The 23,228-nt window shown below is 44.4% G+C and overlaps 1 pseudogene; it reads right to left on the bottom strand.

The window, feature by feature from the left end:
- Positions 1 to 50: 50 nt before the first annotated feature.
- Positions 51 to 22,782, bottom strand: LOC138441644 (high mobility group protein B1-like; annotated as a pseudogene).
- Positions 22,783 to 23,228: the final 446 nt, after the last annotated feature.

The raw sequence follows: 23,228 nt of genomic DNA, 5'->3' as shown, positions 1-23,228 counted from the left end.
GGATAAGTGCTGTATAGACAACAAAAAAACGCAATTTCAGAAGAACCAACTTATTCACCATCTTCTTCCTCTTCGCCTTCTTGCTCCCCCTCGTGCTCCGCCTCGTCCTTCCCTTCCTCCTCTTCCTCACATTTTTCAGCCCCGAGGACTCTCCCCCACTCCCCTCCCCCTGCCTTTTTTCCTGTATCAGGTTTCTGTTTAGCCCTGTTCGCAGCAATATCCTTTTTGTACTTTTCCTTCAGCTCTGCAGCCTTCTTCTCTTAAGGCTGCTTGTCATCTGTCAGTATCAGCATCAGTTTAGCCGCTCAGTCATGTCCGACTCTCTGTGACCCCATAGACCGCAGCACGCCAGGCCTCCCTGTCCATCACCAAATCCCAGAGTTTACTCAAACTGGTCCATCGAGTCGGTGAAGCCATCCAACCATCTCATCCTCTGTCGTCCCCTTCTCCCGCCTTCAGTCTGTCCCAACATCAGGGTCTTTTCTAATGAGTCAGAGGCCCAAGTATTAGAGTTTCAGCTTCAGCATCTGCAGCAGTGTTATTCCACATTTCTCCCCGTTTCTTTGCAACGCCACCAATGGCTTAGGCCAGGATGTTCTCCTTTGCTTTTTGGATGATGCTCAGAACTAAGGAAAAAGGCTGGAGGAGGCCTCTTGGGTGCACTGGGATCCTTGAACTTCTTTTCTGTTTCCCCTTTAAGCAGGGGTATACATTTTGGTTTCTCTTTTGTAACCGGCCTGGTCTGCCTTGCCACGTCTTTGAATTTCCCCTTCTCTTTAGCAGACATTGTCTTCCACCTCTCTGAGCACTTCTCAGAAGACTCCGGGAGGCTGACTGAAGCATCTGGATGCTTCTTCTTGTGCTCCTCCCAGCAAGTTTGCACAAAGAATGCATTTTGCCTCTGGGCTTCTTAGCTAGTGTTTATTTTTCCTCTGCGAGGTACAGACCTGCCAGGTGCCCACGGGCCCTTGCTTGCCCCGCCGCCGGAGCTTTGGAGTTCAGTGTGCTGCGGCAGCACCAAAATGTATTGTTTCATTTACTGATGGTCCAGTCTTGTTTGTATGATAAAGCTTTATCTTTATATATAAAGATATATCAATATATTTATTGATATATATATAAGTATAGTAAGAGCGAAGAAAGACAACAAGGATTTTAAACTAAGTCTCAGTCAATAGTGATTATCTGTATGCAGAAGGGTCCTCGGTGATTTTTCGGTGTCTTCACTGTATTATCCAAATTTTCTAGAATGTACATTAGTTAAGAGAAGAGAAAAGCAGAAATGATTTTGAAATGATAACACACACTGCTCTCACATGGATAAACACACAGGGTTAACTGATAGCTGGGATATAGCAAAAGGACAGTGTTCGACTATTCCCACCTCTCTTATTGTTTTCTTGCTGTTGGGACTGTATTTGTTATTTTCCCCCTCTCATATGGCCCTATTGTTTTGAAATGTTTCCTCTCCCGAACAGACTGAAGCGAAGGTTAATGAATGTGCTTCCTCAACTGTCTTCGAAATGTTGTATTTGCCAGTCACACCTGAGGAAATAGTTGTGACCACGCCGAGTTAATATAATTTCACAAAAAGTAAAAAACACTCTGTTGAAGTCACCGGGCAGCTTGTTGCAGGAAACTATTTCCAGGCTGTCCCAAGGTCAGACTGAAATCATGAAGGCCACGTCCTGAGATGAGCACTTTTGCCTGGAGTAACTAAATTGTTTAAAAACCTGGTAACTTCTATTGACTATCTCCCAACATTTTATTCTGCTTTCTAGATAATCTCTTCCACTTATTTTCTATGGAATTTTTACGTTTTATCTCCACACCCTCCCCCAAAGAAACCTAGTTCTTTCCTTCTGTTTTCTGTTTTCTGGTTCTAACTCCTCTGCTTTCTATTTCATGACTGTATGTAAGTCCCGTTGACTTTCTGGAAAAAATGATAGCTTTGTTTCATTTTTTTTTTTTTTAATCTCTCAGTCACGTCCCACTCTTTGGGACCCCATGGACTATATAGTCCATGGAATTCTCCAGGCCAGATTACTGGAGTGGAGATTCCCTTCTCCGGGGGATCTTCCCAACCCGAGGATCGAACCCAGGTCTCCCACATTGTAGGCAGGTTCTTGACCACGGAGCCACAAGGGAAGCCCAAGGTTCTGTTTTAAAGGTTTCTTCACATATGTTGTGATCCTAGCTGACCTTGTTTTTAGCCTTTTAAAACTGTTCCTTGAGAATAGTGTATATTCAGTAACGTGCCCTGATAGTAAATATACATGAATTTTTACATGTGCAACAAGTCAAGTAACCAACAGATGGCCAAGACAGCATCGTAAGCCTTGCAGATAAGACCCCCAGAGAGGTGATGACTATTCTAACTTCAATGCTGTAAATGTATGTATGGCCTGTACTTAAACATCATATAAATTGAATTGCATAGTATATATGTTTTTACACCTGCCTTTCACTAAAATATTGCCTTGCAGATTTATCCACGTTCTTGCATACAGTAGTAGTTCATTCTTTTTTAAAACTTAAAAAAAATGAATGCTTGCTATTCCACCATTAAATATACTACACTTTCTTTATCCATTTTCCCACTGAGGGATATCTTGATTATTTCCAACTTGAAGCTATTATATATGAAGTTATTGTTAATATTTTTTACATATGTTTTGGTATACATATAAACTCATTTCTCTTGAGTATTCATCTAGGACTAGAATTGCTGACTTGTACAATAGTTACGTATTTAGACTTAGCACATACTGCCAAGCAGCTCTCCCAAGTGGTTATATCAATTTATACTCACATCAACTAGCAATATATGAGTTTAAATTGCTCATAAGTCTCACCCAAATTTAATATAGTCACTCTTCTTAATTTTAGCCATTCTGGAAGTTTACCAGTGATATCCCACTGTCATTTTAAATTATGTATCCTTGATGTCTAGTGAGGTTGAGGTTTTTTCTCCTATGCTTATTGGACATTTGGGGCTTTGCTAGTGGCTCAGACAGTAAAGAATCTGCCTGCAATGCAGGAGACCTAGGTTCGATCCCTGGATCGGGAACATCCCCTGGAGAAGGGAATGGCAACCCATACCCACTCCAGTATTCTTGCCTAGAGAATTTCATGGACAGTAGAGCCTGGTGGGCTACAGTCCGTGGGGTCACAAAGAGTCAGACATGATTGGACATGTGGATATACTTTTTTTGTGCTGCTTGTTTTCAAGTATTTCAGTTAGTTTTTGCAAGTTGGGTTGTCTTGTCTCTTGTTTATTTCAAGGAATGCTCTGCATACTCTCATAAGCATTTTGTCATATATCTGTAGCACAGATTTATACTGCATTTTCTGTCTGTATCTTTATCTTTCAGTTTCTTAATGTTGCATTTTGTGAACCAAGTTCTTTAATTTTGATGAAATCCAGTGTATCAGTTTGCCCTTTTATGACAGAGTTTTGTGCTCTTTGAGAAAGCTCTGCTACTTTAAGGTCCTGAGGATATTTTCCTGTGATTTCTTCTAAAAGCTTAATCATCTTATATTTGGGTCTATGATCCATATTTAATTAATTTTGTGTATGGGGTAAGGTAGAAATCAAGGTTCTTTTTTAAAATATGGATATTCAGATGAAATTTTCAGCCATCTCCATTGGTCTTCTGCACACACTGACATTCAGTGAAAAATGAGACGCAGAAAAAGCAAGGGAAATTCAACCTATTGGTAAGAGATAAAGCAGTCAATAGAAACAGATATCAAGAAAGAGGCAGTAAAATCTGATTTTAAGCACTATGCTTACATGGGAAACTGGTAAACAGGCATCACCGTGTGGGGATTTGTTGGCTCTCTGGCTTTTTTGTGGGAACCCATAAGGCCAGGTATTGTGAATATTTTTTCAAGGAAACTCATTTTCCGCCACAAAGCCTCCTCCAGTCTTCGGATCCACTTGGATGTTTAGCATCTCCTTTCATCTGACGTGACAGAGGGGAGCTTGTGGCCTAAGGACATTCTCAGTGGTCTTTCACCCATCATTCAGGCCTCCTGCTCACTCCTTCTCCCACGGAGCTTCTGAGGGGGTTGTGTGGGGCAGTTTGCCCTGCTCGTCCCTGATATTTCCCTCTCACAGCTGCGGGAGTGAGATTCTCGGAGTTGACATATGAGCTTCTGTCACTTAACAGCTCTCTAACTAACTATCACATCAGAAGCATCACCTGTTAAATGGAGATAGCAATACTACTTAATTTTATAGCATTGTGAGAGTTTCCTGACTCAAACTATGTGGAACTTTTATGTTGATACTTAACATATTGGCTATTGTCAGCTTCCTCCTTTCAAATCGTTCAGTTACTGCCGTATTTGCTCTCATCTTCAAAACCAGTCTGCATAGCCAAGGAATGTCTCCTTGGCTACTCTTCTCTTACATTCTCTGTTCTTTTAAACTTCTTTCTTGCAATTTTCACAAGATTTATGGAGGTGCTTGATGTAAAAGCACGTTCAATCCACATAGTTAAAACTCACCCTACTGACATTCAAAAGTTTAATTTGCTGCACAGACCCTCTTTATAGTTTTTCTAGACCGTGGTCGTATAATCACTGAGCTAGCTGATTCTAGCTCAAAGATTCCTAGCTCTAAGACTCTTTTCAGCTCCAAATTTCATGAACTGATGACATCAAAAATCGTGCCCACAGAAACGGTAGATTCCATCTCTTTAAAGAAAGCGCAAGTTATTTTTTTCTTGTTTTCCCAGGATACTCATTTTCCTAACTGATTGGATATTGGTTGGTTGATTGACAGGTGTGAAAAATACTTCAGGGCAGCTCTTTGGAAAGGACATGGAAAGCCATATAAAATCCTTGATCAAATTTAAATACCCTTAAGCAACCTCCATTAACCTTGAACACCCCAAGCTGTTCCCCTAGGCCCTGCAACTTACTCAAAGCTCAAACCAAATTTAATGTTGGAATGAGCCCGTCTACATAGAAAGTATGAGTCCCCTATTGTTTGGATGGATGAGAAAAATGTTTGAATAAGATGATTTCTATAAATTTACTTATGGCATTAGCACCATATTACATATCTGTATCCTTCTTACTGAATAAGCTATAGTAAGCACTATATTAGAAGATCGCATTATTTTACTCAAGTACCATAAATACACTATTCACAAAGTGAAGTAGCACTTAGGTTTATAGTTTGTGGCCCCTCTCTCAGTTGAAAAGCAGTAGGTTATTGAGTTTTTACATTGTTTTATCAGTGAATGACATAAAACGTAAGGATCTTTATTAATTGCTTCCCATAAATACATTGTGGGTGTGCCATGAGCTCAAGTGTTGTGTGTGGGGGGGTGTACTTGTGTGTATGTGTGAAAGAGAGAGTCAGCCTGTCCAAAAAGATCCAGACTCAGCTGGGTTTAATCATTTAAATGTAGGTTGTACCCATTTAAAATTCAAATAGTTTTAAGGGGGATGAGGGACGTACAAACCAGAATAATGGAAAAAGGACATATGTATACATGGGGGCTTCCCTAGCTGTTAGCTATTTCAGACTGTGAAGGGATATCCCAAGAGAAGGGAAGGAGGCCCCATCACTTGAATCTTTTAAAATTGGACTGGACTAAGCTCGGGAGAATATCCCGTGGGGAGTAATCATGCTTTGACAGAGAAAGACTGAGAGATCTTTCCCAATTCTAATTGCCATGATCCTGTGTAATTCAATTTGAAATGGCCTTGCTATTCTAATTCACAAAGATCCTATTTTTACTAACTTTCTTTTTCATAATCCTGCTTCTGATATCACTACTCCTTTAAACGGAAAAAGAAACCCTCAAGCTCGGTTCCTAAGTATTCATTGAATTACACTCCTTATTTCCTTTTTTTTCCTCCCCTCCAGACAGACTATTTTGCAGACGCAGGCAATGTGCTCAGGGCAGGGCAGACAGTGATTATCATCACCCCCTGCTTTCATCCATTAGAGCTGGGCGTTAGCAGGTAAGGGTGAGGGGCTGACAAAGAGGTTTTCAAAACCGGTCAGCATAAATGCTTCCAGGAGGCCAATTCAGGATAATCTATTGAAATATGGATCAGAAATATGGCCAGCCAAGGCTGAATACCTCTATCTGTTGCGCTGAAGCCAAAGCAATAGAAAGCTTTCATGGGAGAAAAATAACAAAAGCCATAATTACGTGTGGAGAATTGTCTGTTCACATCATCTGGGGGTTAATTTTGTGAAATGGTTGCCATTCTGTCTGGGTCCAGCATCTGTCTCAGTCATTTTATTTGTTTTGAGATGCTGCAGGGGTGAGATCCCTGGAGACTCGAGTCCAGGAGGCCTTCTGGTTTCCAGGAGCCAATTTGTGACAAGATCAAAGGGGTCCATGGTCCCAAGAGCCCAAGTTACACTTTGGAATTTACAGGTGTACCTCATTTTACGCAGCCCTTCTATGCTAGAAACACACTGGAAAGTAACTTTTAGTGAACTGAATTTTATTAACCCACTAATCCTTTCAATTGGTAGTGGCCCCTGATCATTTAATTGATCAAAATTGAAGTGGAGCCATAAAATAAATCTTGTTAAAAGTTAAGAATGCTTTGCTGATGTAACTATCAGTGTTTTATGGCAGGTTTTTTTTTTCCCCCATGTAATTTTTATTCGATAATTTGGGAAGCAGAGAAGTAAAACAAACAAAAAAATCATTTTGAAAGCTTGAAGTTAAATTTCCAAACACTTACAAAACAGTAATTACAATGCCTTAATATTCAAATACATAGATAATGCTTAAATTATGAGTGATAAAAATTGCCCCACTGTGCTTTATTTGGGGATAGTTCAAGCAAGCAGACAAGCATAAAGAGTAATACAGTAAACATTCATTACCAGTACTCAGAATTTTAAGATACTAAAAGGTTTTCTTTATTGTTCAAAAATAAACGTAGGTACATACACTCAAAGAAGGTCTAATCCACTTTCTGGTGTGACTCCCCTCTGTTGCTCTCTGAGATAGCTTCTACCCCAAAGCAGGCATATACCCTGCCCATCCACTGTCTGTGTTTTTACTAAGCGTATATTTTATCAATTTTTACTTACTTATTCTTGTAAGTTCTTAAAATGTTCGTAATTGACATCCCGTGTCAGTCTTGCTTCTTTCACTCAGTGCTTTGTTTTGGGTTCTTTCTGTATCAGTCCATGCAGATCACGGTTTCAACAAATGTAATAGGTATGGGACATGCCCTAACCATTTACTTATTCATTTTTCTATTATATGCATTTATGTTGCTTCCAGTGCTTCACTTGTATAGGCTACGCAGAATGCCTCCTGTTGTATAAATGTTCAAGTTTCTTTCAAGTCTATCACAGCAATTGGAGTTTCTGAGTCTAGAATACATGCCTCTTTATGAATACTACCAGATTGCTCACCAAGGCTGTATTCTCACCAGTAATTTGTATGCTCACTCTAATAATGCGGTCAAATTCATCCACCTTTTTCTTTACAAATTTTGTTCGCTGAGCTTGGTTTAAGAATTTCTTCCCCCTTTCGTTATAAAAAGGCATAGTTTGTTGCGTGTTCACATTTGTGTCTTTAATTCATTTGGATTTTTTTTTTTGAAGTATGATGTGAGGTAGGGTCCTAATCATGCTTTCCATATAGGCGGTGAAGCTAGTTACAATGCCTCCTGGTTTTTAAGGTCACCTCTGCTTACACTGGGGTCTTATGGAAGATTAGGTGTTTCCACTAAGTGGCAGGCCTGGCTTCTTTTCCACTCGCTGCTATGTTGACCTTCCCCTAACACCACATTATTTTAGTTGATATAGTGTATACTGCAGTAATTCATGGTATCTAATGAGGCAAATCTTTCCTTCATATTTCCTTCTTCAAATTTGTCTTGGTTATCCTTGGAACTTTATGCTCTTATCTGAATTTTATAGTCAGTTTTTAGGAAATCTTTAATATGATAAAGTGGTAATTAAAATGTGTAATACAATCCATTCTACTTATATCAAATCACTAAATCTAATTTATTGCTCATTAGTCAATATTAAAGATCTCCTGCCATGTCTTGACACTTAACTTCTTTGAAAAATTAGCTTATCATGTTCCTTTTCTTCTACAAATAATTACTTTCCCTCGATTTCAGTAATTTCCGTGTTATTCCCATTGTCCCAACTCGTGGGCCTCTTAGTATCCATTCCTGCACCAAGTTAACTGGTGTAATTCCCTTCCCGTCGTCCTGCTGTGACCGTATTTTGTAAACATAACTCTTTCTCTGACTTGATCCTCCTCTATTTTCTTCTCCAGCAAATTCGAGAAAGAGCTTGTCGAGCAACTGTTTTTCTGCTTTAATCAGCCTCTTGTACGCCAAAGGACTTAGACTCTTATTTGCCACCGTCTTGAGTGAGCCTCTGAACCCAGTGAATCCATTTCACAGGTGAACAGCTTAAGTCCTAAAGAGGCCTTGTCCTGCCCAGAGTCACTCAGTTAGTTAGCAGAGTAATTGGAACTCTAAAGGTAAAAACCTAATTTAGAGCCCAGGTTCGCTGACTCCTGAACCCACTGTCTTTCTGTCATCTGCTCTCCTCCCCCCAAAATCTTCAGATACTATTCCCTAACTGATATTAGACTGCTTTAATTTTACTTCATGTAAATCTCCCAAGGGAACTTCCCTATCTTAGTCAAAATGTGCCTCGTTCTTTCCCCCTACTTTGGAAACAGGAACTTTCACCTCGAAACCCAGTCTCCCTGCTTTTCACCGAGATATCTCACCTTCTTGGAAACAGTCTCTTTTTCAGAATGTATGACTACTGCTACTACTAAGTGAAAGTGTTAGTCAAGTCAGTCGTGTGGGACTCTTTGCAACCCCGTGGACTGTCGCCCACCAGGCTCCTCTGTCTGTGGGGTTCTCCAGGCAAGAACACTGGAGTGGGCTGCCATTCCCTTCTCCAGGAGATCTTCCTGCCCAGGGATCAAACCCGGGTCTCAGGCATTGCAAGTGGATTCTTTACCCCCAGAGTCACCGGGGAGGCCTGGCTACTACTGCTCTTGCCATCACCACGCTTGACGGCAGTGGGGAAACCATCACTTCCTGCACTCCTACCGGGAACCTAGCTCTTGACGACGTGACCTCTCCTTTCTTCACTCCACAGACGCAAGGCTGAAACCCAGAGAGGGATTCTACAGTCTGGAGTAGAACCCACGTCTCCAGGACTCCAAAGCCCATGAGTTTTGCACTTTGTTCTGTTCCTCCCAACTCTAAGTATTTGGTACTTTTCAGCACTGTTGCTGTTGTTCAGCAGTTAAGTCATGTTTGACTCTTTCTAACCCTGTGGACTGCAGCAGGCCAGGCTTCTCTATTGCCCGGAGTTTGCTCAAAGTCAACTCATGTCCATTGAGTCGGTGATGCCATCCAACCATCTCATCCTCTGTCGTCCCCTTCTCCTCCTGCCCTCAACCTTTCCCAGCATCAGGGTCTTTTCCAGTGAGTTGGCTCTTCACATCAGGTGGCCAGAGTACTGACGTTTCAGCATCAGTCCTTCCAATGAATATTCAGGACTGATTTCCTTTAGGATGGACTGGTTGGATCTCCCTGCTGTCCAGGGGACTCTCAGGAGTCTTTTCCAGCACTAGCTTTCTCTTACATCCAATTGCACTTAGTCTTGGCTACGCTGAGTATTTTTAATGTGGTCGTAAAAGTAGGTTCTATCCTTTCAACCACATGTGTATCCTCTGAATAAAGGACCTTTTAAGACTTTCTTTAGACTGCTCTTTCCCTTCAGAGCCTCTGGTGTAAAGTTCTGCTCTGAGTCTTCCCATGACAGATGACAGTCTAATTAGCCTGGAGAATCTCTGACAACCATCCAAGAAGCTTCTGTGTTGAAAAATGTCCCACTGTTGCAGAGATTAAACTGGGACCAATAGTCTTTATGACAGGGTGAATAGAATGCCACTGAGAAAACAAATTTCCTATTTTTCAACACAACAGCTTGTTTGCTGTTGCATAGATAAAGTCCAACAAAAAGCTCTTTGATTCATCATAACTTACTGCTTTTCCAGTGAGTACTATATGTTGTTAGCTAGAAATAAATTTGGCCTCTCACGGAGAATGTATTATAAACAATTGTGAGTGAATTTTACTTCAAAAGTTATTTCGTGAGGGAAAAACGTAAAGGCATCTGAAATCGCTGACAAGAAGCGAATGCATGAATATAATGCAATTTGAGGTCCACTGTTCACAGCACTGAGATAGTACTTGCCAGGAGTTTGGATGAGAGTGGTCAGTGGCCACGCTCAAACAAGGCAGGAAGTCCTTTCTCTTCCCTACTTCATCCTGAGCAATTATCTTCCAGCAGTAAATAAGCAAGTAGCAGAATGATACTCAAAAGTCCTATTTAAAAGACATTTACAGAATTTTAACTGTCTTGGGGCTTTTATTATAAAATTTACAAAACAGATTTTCAAATTTAGTAAACCTTGTCGTTATAGCAGTTTAAAGTGTACAGGGACAGTTCACAGAAAATACAGAGTTCCCTCACACCCCCTCTGCCCACACCCCTCCACTCCATCCTGTTATTCACGTCTTGCATTAGTGCGATATAGATGACACAACCGATGAGTCAATACCGATACACGATCGTTAACTAAACCATCCTTTACATTGGTGTTTATTCTGTGTGTTGCACATCCACAGGTTTGACAGACGCAGAGTGATACGTATCCACCAGTACACTGTCATTCATATTTTAAGGTAACAAACTATGAAAAGACCAGAGTGTGCCGTTTTGAAACGTCTAACTGTAGTGAAACATGAACTAAAACGCAACCAAAAACTTAGTGAACTTATTCTTTATAGTTCCTCCCAGACAGAAAAGCAATAGAGTAAAAATTAAGTAGTCTTGTCTTTGAAAATTGTTAGTTATTCTGATAAACAGTGCTGTCAAAAACAGCAAACGCACACCCCACATTCTCTAGCTCACTCTCTTTCATGTGCTATGCTCATGGTTTGGTGTGAATACTTCATGGTTAAAGTATGTCTTCCCTTGAGGCTCACAGAGCCATTTAATTTCTGTTCTGGCATTTGGCCTGTTGTGTTTATGAGGTTCTATTGAGAAACAGAATTGATGATTTCTTCCATAACCACAAAGAAAAAAAAAATCGAGAGTTACTGATTTCAAACCACTATTATAACCTTTCATGTTTTTCTGGAAAAATGTTTTCTCTCCAAAATCGGGGGGTGGGGGCGGGGAGAAAGGATTTCCTATTAAATGTCTAGCTGGTTGGTATCATCGTGCTCTTGGAGATGTTGAAAATCCGCCTCACACTTGGCCAGATGAAGGCTGGAGTTCCCACGAGTGGTCTGGGATCTACCAGATGCCGCTGCCTGGCCTGACAGGTCTCTGTTGGTTCCTGCTTGTCGTGGCATTGTTGTCAAGAAGAGCAGATTTCACTTCCAGGGTTGACCCCTCTTGCCCCCGCCCCCAGCAACTTCCTCGTCAGCGCGAATTCACTGCTCTTGCCTCAAAGACCTCTCTCCCAAAGCCCCCATGAAGCGCCCGGAGGACTTAGATGAAGTCAGTGGTGATGCTTTTTCCAGTATTTTCCCTTTTGTGTGAAATGCCATTTTAAGATTTTCAGAGAATCAGAATCCAAGTTGTGATGTACAACATTTCCTCTTGAGCAATGGTTCTTAATCGGGGCAAATTTGGTGGTGTCTGGAAATACTTTTTGGTTTTTACGAGCTGGGGCGGGTACTGCTGGCATCTAGTGGGTAGAGGTCACAGGTGCTGCTAAACAGACCACAGTGCACAGGACAACCCCCTACACACACACTCACAAATGCACACACACACACACACGAAAAGATAATCGGACTCAAAATGTCAGCTGCATATACTGAGGTTGAGAAACCCCTCCTCTAGCATTTTACTCAGTTGAACCATTTTGCCATCCCACATTGAAATACTTTGCATTTCAAAGTATTGCATTTGTTGAAGTGTTAGAGCATGACATCCTGATTTCTTTTTAAAAAGATAATGTCCAGTAATAGAGGAAAATAATATGCTTTCCTCTCACCTTGCTCAAAAATAAAGCTACAGTATTTTCAAAGTAGATAACCTTAGTTGTCACTCAAAATGTAAACTCCATAAGGGATAAGAGATTAGCTGATGTCCCTGCTAACTTTCAGAGTGTTTTTATTTTCCCCTCTAACTACCTCCTCAGAATCTTCGCTGACAAAGATATTTTAAAATGGAAGACAATTAGAGGCTTTTTGTTTATGAAAAATGAATTGTTCAGGCACAAAAGCTTGCACAGTGGACCTCTTACGGAATGCTTAAAATCTCCTTTCGGTAAAAGATTTTCTTAAGTGGCTATCTGTCACTTAGTAGGAATTTCTGTTGTTGCTACTGTCATTTTTAGGCATAAACAGCAGCATCTGTAGATTTCCAGGGTATCCTTTAGCATTTCACACCCCTTGACGTTGGGTTGCCTCAGAGGATTTTTCAATCTGGAAATCGTGTTTAAAATTATGTAAAAATTTGTCTGAGAATACACTGGAAAAGCCGTCGCCAACTGGCAGCCAGAAAACCAGATCCTACTCACACCGAGTTTTGTTTAAGGATGAAATTTAAATGTTTTAAAGTCAGGCATTAATATTCCACCCCCAAAATAGCAGATTTTTCATAAGAATCCAGGTATCTCTGTTTTTCTGGAAAGCTGGAAGGGTCTAGCATTTGGAGGCGGCATCCCTTCCTGGGAGCCCTGCACTGAGAAAGAACAGCAGTTAGACCCTTTGTCCAGGGCAGGTAGCCTCCAGATGCTCTGGTTCCCACCCACCGGCTTCATCCCATCACCCTGCCTTCTGCCCCCCGCGGGTCATCTGAATCTGCACCACCTGCCATTATGGGACAACTCAGTTTGGTAACTGTCAGTGTTGGCAGTCGGCTTATGAACCAAAAGCTGATTCATCAACTAATTTAGCAACTCACATGCAAGGTGAGATGGAGAGTTGAGGCATCGTAGGAGGGTGGTAGGGAATATGACGAGACTTCCCTGTAGCTCAGACGGTAAAGAATCTGCCTGCAAGGCAGGAGACCAGTGTTCGATCCCTGGGTCAGGAAGATCCCCTGGAGAAGTACTCTTGCCTGTACTCTTGCCAGTACTCTTGCCTGGAGAATCCCATGGACAGAGGAGCCTGGTGGGCTACAGGTCCGTGAGGTCGCAAAGAGTGGAACACGACTGAGCAGCTAACACAGTCCACACAGGGAATATGATGAGGAGAGCAGAGAGCCTGGGGTGGGACTGGATGGTGGGGAGGGGCGTGAAGGAATCACGCCTCAACACCGAGACAGATCAGGGGCTCCGTCTGCTCTGTAGCGTCTGTGGAGAAATCTCCTGTTTTGGGGAGAAGGCAGTAAACACCACCGTGTCGTCTGTGGCCATGTCGGGCTCTCAGCCGCTGACGTGGCCTCTGTGTCATCTCTGGTATAGCGCCTAGTCCTGGCCTGGGTTTTTGGGGAAGCATCAGAATGGGAAGCCAAACCCAGGAAGAGCTCCCACAAGGTGAGTACCAGCCAAAGATGAGGGGGGTGGAGAGGATTATAACGTCCTGGAATCAGGGGACCAACAAAGGTGGAGGAAAAAGCAATCTGTGTACCAGAGCAGAAGGAGCCTCAAACACGAAAAGTCGGATAATACGTTCAGGGCCTCCCTGGGAGAGAGGCGGGAGCGTCAGATGCGGGAATCAGGACCCTGAGATCAGGGCCTTCCCGGGAGAGAGGTGGGAGCGTCAGATGTGGGAATCAGGACCCTGAGATCAAGGCCTTCCCGGGAGAGAGGCCGGAGCCTCAGATGCGGGAATCAGGACCCTGAGATCAGGCCTTCCCGGGAGAGAGGCGGGAGCCTCAGATGCGGGAATCAGGACCCTGAGATCAGGGCCTCCCTGGGAGAGAGGCCGGAGTGCCAGATGCGGGAATCAGGACCCTGAGATCAAGGCCTTCCCGGGAGAGAGGCCGGAGCCTCAGATGTGGGAATCAGGACCCTGAGATCAGGGCCTCCCTGGGAGAGAGATCAGATGAGAAAGATGCGGAGGCCAGGGCTTTCCTCTGTGGGAAGTCCGTGGTGTGGGCGAATCTGGAAAACCCTCAGCTCCTCTTCCCTCTGCAGGAGCCCGGGGTCCACACGGGTGACAGCCCCTCGTCAGCTGCAGAAGTCCTGGCGGACACTGTGCTCCACAGACCTTTCTTTCCAGTGATCCGAGGTCCGCGGGAAAGCCAGGCCCATCGGGCTAACACAGGGCTTCGGGCTACTTGCCTCTGTGGGCGCTCAAACGGGAACCGGCGGGATCCAGTCTTTCCCCCGCAGCATCCCCCTGAACTCTCCGCAAGTGGCGGTGAGGGGGAAGCTCCCAGGGCTGTGGGGTGGGTACGGAGTGAGAGGGTGGGCTGTCTGGGGCTGTGCAAGCCTATCTGATGAAAAAGAAGGAAGAAAGGGGTGGAAAGAAAGACGTCTGAAGAAGGAAGAGAGTGAAGGAATATTAAAACTGCTGCTGGAAAGAATCCCGGGAACATACTGCACTGGGCGCGGCTGGGTTTCCCCTGTTTGATATGTGTGGAGGGACCATATAATTCACCATCCAAACCTGGAGCTCTTCTAAGAGAGGAAGAGGAGCTGTTAGTAATTTTCCCAAAATGCCAGCCTGACCCAGGATGGGCCCAGCCAGCCAAGGCATCGGGTCTCAATCGTCAGGGATGAAAGAAAGAACCGCCCCTCAGAGGCACACAGGGGCTGCTGAGCAAGCCGTTGGGGCCTGCAGGCTCGCCTGCGATCTCTGGGATCAGACGTAGGAAGCAAAGACTCAGACTTGAGCTGGGCAAGGAGAAAAAGCAGAGGGTTTCCCATCTCTTAACCTACTGTCCGAATGACCCAGGAATTAAAAAACAATTACAGAGGCCCAGGAATTCCGTTTTGATTATCCTGGACTGGGCCCACACATGATTCTGGTTGATTCTGTTGTGCCATTTGCCCAGAACTCTGCGGTTTCTCCCGGATTTCCAGACAACCTACCCTGTCCGCCCTCCCCGGGGACTGCGCTGTGCTGACCCTGAGACAGGGGGATGACCCTGCAGCTAGGGAGTCTGCGGCAGGAGGGGGCTGCTGTGGTCAAGGGACCCGTGTATTCAAACTCAGAAGGTGTATTTATTGTCATGGGCAACTGGCTATTAAGAAACCCAAACCAGACAAACAGGAAACCAGGAAACCAGGCCTGCCCTAGCTCTTGGGCTCATGCACAGAAAGGATGAGCCGTCATGCCTGGGGCGGTACCTGAAACCTTCCTCCAGCGGCGCAGTCAGGTTCATTCAGTCAGGTTCATTCAGTCAGGTGCCAGACCTTTTCTGTTTAACCCGTGTCTCCGGAGCATCTGCTGGTGAGGGCGCTGGAGACTGTGTGTGCACAGGGCTCGGGACAGCCTCCGCTTCCGGATGGAGCTCCTGCAGTGCGACCAGGAACCCAGAGAGAGCTGGGCGACTCTTTGCGACCCCATGGACCACACAGTCCCTGGGATTCTCCAGGCCAGAACACTGGAGTGGGCAGCCTTTCCCTTCTCCAGGGGACCTTCCCAACCCAGGGATCGAACCCAGATCTCCCGCGTTGCAGGCAGATTCTCTACCAGCTGAGCCACAAGGGGAGCTCTTAAAAGATACTCAGTTTTGAATATCTAAGAATAAGACATTCTTATTCTAAGAATAAAAAATTCTAAGAGGTTGAGCAAAAAGCCATCTGCAATAGGGCAGCACCAAACCGGAAATGGTAGGCCCACAGGAGCTCAGGAAGGACCCAGGCAAAGAAGGCCAAGAGAGGAAGTTATTGGACCGGCCGTGGTTTAAAGCCGAGTTGGCTGTTGGTGGTCTGTGTCTTTAGCATTCTGACTCCTAAGCTGGAGGCGTTTTCAGGCTTAGATTTAGGTTTGCCTACCAGCTGCCAAAGCATTAGAGCCCCATCCACTCTAACGGCCTCCTTGTTTAATTAACTTAACCCAGCTGCTCTCACCAGTGTGAAGGGTTGCAAAGCCAGTAGAAACACCCGTCAGATAGGCAGGAATTAATGAACGCGTTTTAAATCCTCATTGCTGCCTCTCGGAAGTCACCAGGGGATCACATAACTTTCAGCAAGCCTTCCTGGGGTCTTCTCGCCTCTGCTCATCCTGCCTTCACTTCTGCTCTCTCAGAACCTCATCCCGTATCAATAGCTCAGCATTTCAATTTCATCTCAAATCTCAGCATCTCGCACGGCTCGCCATGGTAACTGCTTCCTTTCTCTCTCTCCCCTCGCTCCCCCAAACTCTGCTTCCCAGCTCTGGCTCCTGGAAGCCTTTCCTTTCCTCTCCTCCTTCCAGGATCGGTTTCTGGGGCCAGGGCTCTGTTTCTTTTAACATGTAAATCTTGTGGCTCAGCTCAATTCTAATCAGCACAACAAAAGGCCTGGCGCGGCCAGAGCTGCGGGCTCCTTCCTCTGAGAGCATGGGGTGGGGAAGGCAAGGAGCTGGTGAAGCTATCATTGCTCCAGAATGAATGTCTTTGCTCTGCATATTTGTACTGAAACAGGATTGTATATGACTGCATAGGTGGTCCGAAATACTGTGGAAGGATCCAGGAATGATTTTATGTGCGAATGATACATATGATCCAACCAGCCCCTCCTAAAGGAGATCAGTCCTGGGTGTTCATTGGAAGGACTGAGGCTGAAGCTGAAACTCCAAAACTCTGGCCACCTGATGCGAAGAAGTGACTCATTTGAAAAGACCCTGATGCTGGGAAAGATTGAAGGCCGGAGGAGAAGGGGATGAGAGAGGATGAGATGGCTGGTATCACCGACTTGATGGACATGATTTTGAGCAAGCCCCGGGAGCTGGTGATGGACAGGGAGGCCTGGCATGCTGCAGTCTATGGGGTCCCAGAGTCGGACACGACTGAGCGACTGAACTGAACTGAACTGATATGTATGATATAGAAATATATGCCAGATGAGTGCTTCTAAACTAATTTCTGTTACTGAACAACTTTGCAATATATTAGCCAATGACAGTTTTGACAAAGGAACTAAACTGCCTTTCAGTGTACCATTGCTGTTCATTCTCACAAGGACAAAACAGAAATCACGTTAATAAGGGTCAGATTTGGAGAGGCGTGTCCACACTCTTTGAAAGAAAATTAGAACATAGTATCTTTAAGGTCAACAATATGAAAGACAAAATGTAAAAGCTTGCAAAAAATTTTCTTGTTCTTAATTCTCCTTGGACTGAGTACTCCAGGAGAGAACGGAGGCTTTCGTCCATCACTGTAGCTGTAGCACCTAGTATGGGGCCTGAAATAGCGGAGGTGATCAGGAAGCGAACACTGCTGAGGCAGGAGCTAGGGGGCCCCGTCTGGAGGGCTGGTTTCCCTGCAGTGAAGACAGGGACCCAGACAGGAAGTGCACCCTGCCCAGATAACAGAGACCACATAGTTCTCCTTCTTGAAATGAGAGACTTCCCTACTAGACTTGAATCTAAGCTACTCCATTTTGTTAACAGAAAAACTCCATTTTGTAAGGTTCCAGAAAAAGAGCCTTTGGAAATCCAAGAGCCTTTGGAAATCCCCTGACCTCACCCCACCACCACGAGCCAATCGGACCCCAGACCAAAATCTCCTGACTTAATGCTCAGGAACCTGTGGTCTGCCTAGACAATAGGGACCAATCGAGAACCAACACACAACCCTTCGAAAGAAAGTGACCAATCAGATGTTCCCCTACCTAGAAATCCTTTTTTCCATGTATGCTCCCTATATAAGCAATGTAATCCAAGACCCGGGGCTCCTCCCTATAGCGCTGCATCGGTATCGGTGGGAGCCCCAGCTCGAACTTGGTAATAAAAACTCTCTTGCTTTTGCTTCGGATATCGGCTCCCTGGTGGTCGTTGGGAGATTTCGCGACTTGGGCATAACAGACTCTGCAGAAAGGCTCTGTCTCAGAAGCCCGAAGGGAGGGGGTGTCACCTCTCAGTAAGAGATGCCGGCTCACCATGAGGCCCCTTCGCTAGAATCCGTCTTGTCGGAGAGATGCGTGCGCACGCCTGGACCCTTAGATCCAGCAAACGTGAGCTCAGGGCCAGGCGAAGCAAGACGCCCAGCAGAAGGAAACCTGGAGGAAGCGCCCCGCTCAAGTGATTCAGACTGCACAAGGGCCGGGCTCTCTGCGAGCCTCTCCATGGATCTACCCAGACGTTCTCTTCCTCCCTGCTCCACACTCCCCTTGTTTCACTGCTTTCTGTCTTCTCGGGAGTGCATTTCCTCACAGCCAGGTGCACCAGGACCTTGCCACTGGCCACTGGTCCCTGCAGCGCGAGTGGCTAGGGTGCAGAACTCCCATGCCTCAGCCTGACTTTCATCTCTGGCCGAGAACTGAAACCTTGCTTCCAGGCCCCGCAGGCCGAGGCCACTTGAGATCAGAACACCCTGGCATTTGCTAACTGGCTGGCATGGTGCTGGAAGCACAGCATCTCAGGCTCCCAGACCTTTTTCGTCATTGGTGTATGTGGAGGAAGGGTTGTTCCACTCTCTGATCTTTTAAGGCTTGTATCTTTTAGTTCTTGAAGATCCTTTTTATCCCCTTCCTTCTTTCCTCCCCCCTCACCTCCCTTCCTCTCCTCCACTCTTTTCCTCCTTTCTTCCTGTATTTAAGTATTTAGATAAGTGCTGCCCAGTGGAAACATAATTGTAGCCACAAATGTGAGCAACAAAATTTAAAGTTTCCCCATAGCTGTATATCTAAAAAAGTAAAAAGAAAGATAAAATTCATTTTAAGAATTTAATATCTTATACAGTATAACTATAAATGTTTATAAATATAAATACAGTTATAAAATATTATCATTTCAACATGTGAGCAAAATGAAAAAATTGTAATGAGATATTTTGCAGTCTTTTTCTCTTTATCCTAAGTTTTCAAAATCTGGAGCATATTTTTTGTATTCAGTATATCTCTATTTAAAATTGTCACATTTCAAGTGCTCAAGAGTCAGGTATGGCTATTGGCTACGGCATGGACAACACAGCTGTAGACCATCTGAGTTAGAGTTCAAAACTGCTAACCACTTCCTGAATAATCCATCCTTTCTTTACTTATTAACACATCCAAAATGACTCAGTTATATACTGATATATTGGAAGTATGCCTGGCACTCAATACACATTGGTAGAATGAGTGAGGGATGGAATGACCTTGTGATTTATTTCCGATGGATAAGATGTTAAAGAACTTGAAGGAGGGGGAGGATTTAACATGAATAATACCTGCAGTATGGAACATGTGTTGAGTCCCCGACAGGAGACCAGATACTTGATAAACACTATCTCCTGCACTGCTCACAGCATATTTTATGAGATTGACGTGATTACACTCACTTGCACAAAGCAATTGAAGCTTAGCAACGTGTAGTAAGTTGCTCAAGGTTAGCATCATAGTGAATTGCTGAACAAGATTTGAAGCTATGTTTGTCTGACTCCAGAGAGAACTCTCTCCCCACACCACACTGCCTTTGTAAGATAAGACCATCAGGGTAGAGAAATAGCCGAGAGAGGATGTACTCATTCTATCAAGTTAGAAGAAAAAAAAATTATCATTGCTTACTATAGTTGCTGAAATTTTCTTTCTCATTTTAATAGAAAGAATAACTTAGTAGAGAGGAGCAAATATTCTTTCATTTTTCACAAGCTTTACAATATATTTCCAGACCATTTATTGGCAAGGCATTTAGGAGATTATTTTATACTTACTTAAAAAAAGAGAATATGACATATTGTATGACTTTAAACACAGCAACTGAATAGTTTCACCAGGATAGTAGGCAAACCAAGAAGTCACCATTATTACATTCCTTTTCTGAAGCTCCTCTCCTCTAATTACCAAAAAATGTCCTCTTTAGATTGAGTTTAAAATTAGGATGCTAAATTAGATAAGTCTCTTTACCTTTTCTGTAGGGTTGGCTGCCTGTTGAAAGCAGAAAATAATGCATTTTGTGCATATGTAATTATACAGATAATTGCCTCTATCATTTAAAAATATCATTTGCCAAAATGGTGTCTATGATTAATTATGTCCATTTATCACAGAGTCGACTGGGGTATATTATAAAACCCTTTCCCTAAGCTCATGCATCTTTCCTCTCTTATTTTTTTCAATGTAACTTGTTTAGTAATTCAAAATTTTTTGTGATTCCTTAAGCCATAATTCATGTACACAGGAGCCAGCAACTAATTTGCCCTCTGGCTGCAGAGGAATTGCTTTTTGACTTGTGACATCAAGGAACAAGGGTGATGATATCTAAGATCTCCTCTCTTGTATCATATCGCTTCTAAATCGGATATCCTGGGGTTGGGATCAGTATTTCCATTACCACTTCTTCAGCCCCAAACTGTACATTGTTGGACTTCAATGTCAAATCCTACCAAGAAAAGAAAAAACTATAGCTAAAAATACAAAAATATATAATTATTCTGAAATCCGGATCTGTAGAACTTACCTAGTGTGAATATAATGTGATTAATGACAGTAGAAACTCACCAAGAACAGACTCTGTCTTTGATATAAGTCCTCCTGTGGGCCTCCCAGCTCCTCTGTTCTGCCCTGGATTCTGAGCACATCCAGACTCGTCCTCTGACACCTAAGCCGAAATCTCCCCGGCCAGAAATCGCCCTCCGCTCCCCGCATTACCTTCTAGCTTGGCCTGTATCACTCTTCAGCGAACCAGGTGCTGTGTTCAGTAGCTTCAGTCGTGTCTGACTCTTTGTGACCCCATGGACTGTAGCCCTCCAGGCTCCTCTGTTGATGGGATCCCCCAGGCAAGAACACTGGAGTGGGTTGCCGTTTCCTCTTGCAGGGGGTCAGCCTTTGTGAGGCACTGAACTGTCTCTCCCTCTCACCCCCACTGTCTTTTTGCAACCCTGAGACCTGGTTCCTCCTGGAAAACACAAGGGAAGATGTAGTGTCAAGTACCAGGGCACTGTTTTCCTTCCCTTACTGAGTATCTGTTCGTAGAATACCTGCTGTGTGTAACGCTAAACTCCAGAGAGTGATGAAGAATAACTGAACTAGAAGGAGACACCACGGAAGGGCCACACAAACACGAGTCTCAATCAGAGGACAAGCAGTATGAAGACAAACTCGGTGTCCTGGGTGAGTTAGAGGAGTCCTGCTCTGTTCTGTGGAGTCAGAAGAGGCTTCCCTTAGAAACTGGCATCACAGCTGAGCCTCGAAAGTTGAATTCAGTCCGGCAGGTGAGACTCTAAATGTTTCAGGTAGAGGGGCTGCATAAGCAAAAACCTGGACATAGAGGGATGCAGGGCTTCTCTGAGGACAGGAGAGACGGTCAGTGTCACTGGCGTTAGTGTGTTGGGGGGGGTTCTGTAAGATCAGGTCAAAGAGGAAGGCAAGAATCAGTCCATGTGCGGCTTGGTGGCCACGCCAAGAATTTTATCTTTGTTGCTTTTGAACTGTGTTGTTGGAGATGACTCTTGAGAGTCCCTCAGCCTGCAAGGAGATCCAACCAGTCCATCGTAAAGGAGATCAGTCCCGGGTATTCATTGGAAGGACTGATGATGAAGCTGAAACTCCAATCCTTTGGCCACCTGATGCGAAGAGCTGACTCATTTGAAAAGACCCTGATACTGGGAAAGATTGAAGGCGGGAGGAGAAGGGGACAACAGAGGATAAGATGGTTGGATGGCATCACCGACTCAATGGACATGAGTTTGAGTAAACTTCAGGAGCTGGTGATGGACAGGGAGGCCTGGCGTGCTGCAGTCCGTGGGGTCACAAAGAGTCCGACACGACTGAACGACTGAACTGAACTGAACTGATGGGAAGCTGTGGTCTGGCTGAGTGTGACGCTTCTCTCTGGAATAGATGACCCCAGCTGCAGAGTGGACTGAATACTGGATGGAGGTAAGCGTCGGCAGCTGAGATCCGTTAGGAGGCAACCTGACGGAGAAGTTGAGTATTCATCCCTTGGCAGAATACTGAATCCTCTGCCTCATCAAATCTGTCAGTGAGAAGTTCTCCTTTGGGCACTGATGGGGGTCTTTACCTGAATCCACAAAAGGAGATAAGCTGTGAATATGAATGTGTTTATTAAAGGTCCTGTCAGTAAAGGAAGAGAAGAGGGCTAAAGAAAAACACCTGTATTTCAGGGTGGACGGTCATCCCACAGATACCCTGTGCCTGCCTCCAGGCTGTGAATCCCTGTCAAGCAGGCGGAAGAAACTAGCGGGGAGACAAAGTCAAGAGAACTCTGGAAATACGGAGCAATAAACATCAACGGGAAGACAGCCTCAAGAAGGAAGGGTGGCCACAGTTCAGTGTCTGCAGAGGCGGAAAGTATGCACGCTGGCCGGGACCACTCTGAGTCCGTGGATTCGCCCCCAGCCGAGGCGGCACACTCTAGAAACCCGGGCTGGGAACCGGGCTTAGAGGGATGGTGGAGAGAGACGCGGACAGAACCTCCTCTAGTGGTAGAACGTTTAACTCACAGGAAGATAAGGCTGCCGATGTAAAATTCCACTTTGTGTCTCTTTGAACTCCACTTTGTATCCACTTCCTTGAAATAGATCTATTCCGTCTACCGGAAGAGAGCTGTTCATCCCGAGCCCCACCTCGGCTGTCGGCCAAGAGCAGCGATGTTGTCATTTGACGTTGACCCTCGCAGGGCCCCCGCAGCTGCTGTCTTGCGCCAGCCCTTCCTGCTGAAAGATGGAGGTGCCATGATGTTAAATCAATGTGGTGAGCGATGTGGCCGTTTGAGACGAAGCTAAACATAGCTTCCTTTGATTTTTCACCTTTTTCTTTTTTTTCTCTGGCTGGACACCACTTTAGAAGAAGAATCACCTCTGGATAAAGCACCTCTTCAGGTTTGCCAGTCTAAGCAAATGACATTATCCTAAGAGGATCAGAAGGGCCTGAAAGTTGACTGTGTTCATTGAGGGCTCCACGTAAAGTTTTTATTGAAGGAGAAAAAGACTCCTTCTGAAAGCTGTAAACACTTGCGGTAGAGATATTCAGAAACCTGTGGTGCCAATTACAGACTTAGCAGCAAGGAACTCAGTAAGGGAAATCCAAGCTGTCAAAGAATAACATTTATTTGAGCTGAATAATAGCCTCAATTTTATTTTTGATAATTTAAGAAGCGGATGTATCTGTTGTCTGCTGCTG

The sequence above is a fragment of the Ovis canadensis genome, chromosome 5, assembly GCF_042477335.2.
Source record: "Ovis canadensis isolate MfBH-ARS-UI-01 breed Bighorn chromosome 5, ARS-UI_OviCan_v2, whole genome shotgun sequence".
NCBI classification, from domain to species: domain Eukaryota; kingdom Metazoa; phylum Chordata; class Mammalia; order Artiodactyla; family Bovidae; genus Ovis; species Ovis canadensis.
This window is presented reverse-complemented; position numbering and strand designations above follow the sequence as displayed.